Source organism: Falco peregrinus, chromosome 3, assembly GCF_023634155.1.
Source record: "Falco peregrinus isolate bFalPer1 chromosome 3, bFalPer1.pri, whole genome shotgun sequence".
Lineage (NCBI taxonomy): Eukaryota > Metazoa > Chordata > Aves > Falconiformes > Falconidae > Falco > Falco peregrinus.
The window spans coordinates 25,559,003-25,563,393 of record NC_073723.1 but is presented as its reverse complement, the minus strand read 5'-3'; positions in this window follow the sequence as shown (position 1 = coordinate 25,563,393).

The following is a 4,391-nucleotide window of genomic DNA, read 5'->3' as shown; positions in this document are numbered from 1 at the left end:
AGTGATGGGATGAAAAAAAACCCACATTCAGAAACATTTCTTAGGCCCTTTCCCTGAGGTCAGCAGCTCTTGAAAGAAACCTATTTCCAGTCAGTGTCGAATCAAGGATTTAAAATCAGGAAAATATTCATTTCATTTGTCACCAAATTGTATATTAAAAATGGAAAGTGGCCGCAAGCTGGAGAACAAGGCTAAGGTAGGTCAGAGCTGCCAGGGGCCAAGGTGGTTCATGGTGCAGCAGAGCACAGTGGAGGTCCCCTTTGGCACTAGAGGTCCTCATCAGCTCCAGCTGACCGTGAAGCAGGAGGAGCATCTGGGCACCAAAGGCCAGTGCAAAGGGCAGTGGTCTAGGAGGGAAAGAGCCATGTGGGTCACCATCTAGCAAGCTGAAAAGCAACACTCAAGCAAAGAAGAGATTTTTTAAAAAATCATTCTGCAGTCATTTGATTTGACTCATTTGATGATATTTGCCAAGTGCAACCTCTGTGTCTCACATACCCTACACATGTTTAGTTCTCAACACAGGCTTTGTCAGGCATCCAAGTGAAGGGCAGTGAAAGTGTGGGGCTTTCAAAATTATACTTTCTTCACTGGAGCATGCTAGAGGACAAATGTTTTCATTCCTGCCTAAAGGAATAGAGAGAGTTAATAGATTAGCACTCACAAATGCAGGATGAAGCCTGTGAATAAGCTCTCTATGCTATTGCATTTGTATGAACAGCTAATGTAGTTGAAAGCAAAATACATCACAAATTAGAAGTGCAGAACTTACAAAGATATTCATAAATGTAAATAGCTGTAGGAAAAATGAAATCTTTCAGAAACACAACCGAGGAAATGAGAAGATACAAGTAATTAAAGCAAGCTTCAAAGGCCTGAATTTCTGAGGAGCTGTTGCTAATGAAGAAACAATTGACTTCATAGAACAGCTATGCTAATGAACCGTGCTTTATGGATGATAATGAAGTATTTTTCATGAATGCCTAATAAAGACAAAACTGGTGAAACAATGAATAATAATGAAAACTGAAAATCTCTTAGAAATTAAAGGAATTGTGAACAAATATGTTTATGCTGTACTGAAAGCAATAATTACTTATGTTCTTTTTGCTTTTTCAAGAGCAAGAAATAAAAAGTCCCAATTCTCTACAGTATTTAAGCACAAGCTTGAAGGGGAGCACCGTATTAAATTTGAGTGGTAGTAGGCAGAAGAATGGCTCGGTATCCATGGAGAATAGTAACGTATCCATAGATAACCAAATGCAGGGTTTAAGATGAATAAGCATGATGCATGGTTGCTATGCTTGTCAACCATATATGGGAAGCCAGTGGGCAAATACATGGTGCTGTGTGGCTGGCAACAAGCAGGGTCTGCCTCAAAAGTTTGCATAGATACTGCGGACAGGGGAGGACATGGTAGGAAATGGTTTGCAAACTCCCAAAATACAACATGGTGTTTGCAGTCAGGTCCGCAGAATTAAAGTACCATGCTCTGAGCACAGAACAGATCATACAGACTCCTACTCACAGACTGTACATTTTATGATAAAAAAAAGTGGATTTAGGAAATATTAAAACCATGTATGTGATATTGTACAAATCGTTAAGATTACAATATTTTCCGGTGCATTAAAGATGCTTTGGGCACCACCTATAAGCATGGGCACAGTTACCTGGTATTTCCCATGTCGATGTTCATCTATACACTTGCATTTCCAATGCTTCCCACATTCTAGTAAAAATATTTTTCTTTACATCGACGTTGGTTCCAAGCACTCTTCAAAAATAAAATGAAGCAAAGCAAACTAAACAAATCGGAAGAAAGCAAAGATCTTTGCAGTTACTGAGGTATGCCACGAGATGTCAGAATCTGCAAGTGCTGGTTTCATAACTGCCACAACTTGAAATAGCGTATCCCTTTTCTCTGGATATCTGGGGCGTGTGTGTGTGTATTTCTAATCTTTTCTGTAGACTTACCATTCTCTAGACACAGGTGTGGCATAAATACTGAAGCACTTAATGTTATACCATGAATACAGAAACCCTTAGATGAGTATAACCCTATATAAATTATTATGGCTACTAAAGGTAGAAATAAAAATTTGTTTACCAGTTATATGTAGACAATGTACCATGTTAATGTGGGTTTTTAAATGTTTTTTTTCTGGGAAGCCACCAAGCTTTTAGCTCCTGATGCTGAATCACAATCCTTATTTTTCTCCAAAAAGCTCAATTAATTTTTGCACTTTTTTCCTGTTATCTTGCAATATGATTTTGAAAGTTTATGTGGCCCTAATTTATTACTCATCTATTGGCGTGTTCTATTATTAAAAAAACCAAACAAACAGCCTCTACCTCTTGTTCCTACAAGCACCATTTCTGCAGAATGAGAGCAGTGTTCAGTCTTTGGGCCCATTCATGTTTTTTCCAGCCCAGTATTTATCCTGTGCTGAGGAACGTCAGACTCAGCCCGTGATCAGAACTGTTCTTGCTTGCCTGCAGCAGGGTCTGCGGGCCTCAAAGGGAGCTGTGGTACTTTCTGCTAGTCTAGAGAGGGAAACTAGTTCCCCCCAAGAGATGTCATGCTCAACTTACAAGAGCCTAATTAAGCCATAAAACAGCAATTCTATTATTTCCAGAACATCTTTTGCATTGACTCACTCATCTGTAAGTACTCCTGTTGACTATATGTGCTACCAACTTCGTTTAGTGTTTTTGCCTCATTCTTAGTTTTTGGGATCTTGCCACAGTCACACTTGAATGACATGCAAATTTTTCTGTCCATCTGTTAATGAGTTCACCTTTAAGTCTACTCATGTGGGTGCACAGCACATGAAGATACAGCCCATGCTTGGGTGGCTTGTTAAAATCTGGCTCATGCAAGCTAAGAATAGCACCGAGAGCTTGACAGCAAGGACTTGTGCACGGGTTGCATAAGTCTTCTGGGGAGGGACATCCCATGCTTTGCCAGATGAGGGCTTTAAGTATGTGCTGAACTGCAGGAGTGCACTTACATCCTACCAGACACAGACTTGTGTGGCTTGCTAAAGATGAGAAGGCTTAAACTTGACCTTCTTAATCAACTGCTTATGTTCTTTGCTGTACTGGAGCCTCAGGCTTTGGTATCTTCAGCAGCAAGCTTTTAATCTTTTATTTTGACATCTGGTCTAGGCCATTCTTGGTGTTATTTAAGCGATCAACATGGGGATGTTGTCATCTAGGAAAATAACAAACTTTACTCTCCTGTAACTAGGTTATGCAGACGATGAGGGTGAAAACATGTCCACAGCTACTGTTACCCTAAAATCAACACTATATCCCTCATTACATCATTGAAATAGTTATCAGAGATGTCATTCTGCAATATATGCTTTGGATTTGTTCAAACTCCATATGAACGTTGTTCTGAGCTGCTCCTTAGCCTTCCAGTTGAGCAGGCAGCCAGCCGCTGTGTTCCCTTTGTTAAAGTCACATCACTGCTTTTTTTTTCTTCTTTTTTTTTTTTTTTTTTTTTTTTTTTTTATCTAATGAAAGCTTCCAGTTAGATACTTGCTTTTCAGTCTGAGGGCAGCCTGGAAACAAATAGATGAGACTAATGGAATCCTAATGGCCTGTAGAAATGAACCTTTCATTGTGATATTCTGAAGTTCTTAATGGGTTCTCTTGCTTCTGGTGCTGAGTGCAGAATATGGGCACAGTGCTTTAATATGTCAAGTGAATCGGTTTCTTGTTAACACCTTCTCAATATGTATATTAGAGGTGTCTTTAGTCAGACATTGTTAATATAAGTAGATAAGCAAATAAATAGAAATACATCTAATGCACGTATTTAAACTCTGAAGAGCTCTTATCTCAGTCTGGGTGACTAATAAAAACGAAGACTATAATTGCTACTTGTCTGTGTTCATGCTTAAGATGAGTAGGAAGACTTGGCACATACTCACTATCTACCCCAAAAGAAATACATGTGACATTTTAGATGTTGACAGCTTAAAAAATAGACCAGGGTAGCCAAGAATTGTAGTATGACTTCAGTTACTTAATTTATGGACTGACTTCTCTAATGCCAAGCTAAAGTGGTGCAGCAACTTAACTGAAGTAAGACGGATGGTCAGTGAATTAACATTTCTGTGGAGAGTGATGCTTTAATCCATTTTTTCAGTTCTCTTAGCATTATTATCACAGTATTGATCCAAGCATTGAATTTTGTATCAATTTACATCCCCTGATATCATATGATCAGGATAAGAGCAAACATAATCTTTCTCCAAGAAAGATGCAATTTTAATAAGCCTTCTGCAGAAAACCACTGTGGCAATTTTCATGGAAAACTAAAGGTCAACTCTCTGTTTACATACATATTTAGATCCTTTAAAAGCATTCTTCTGCAT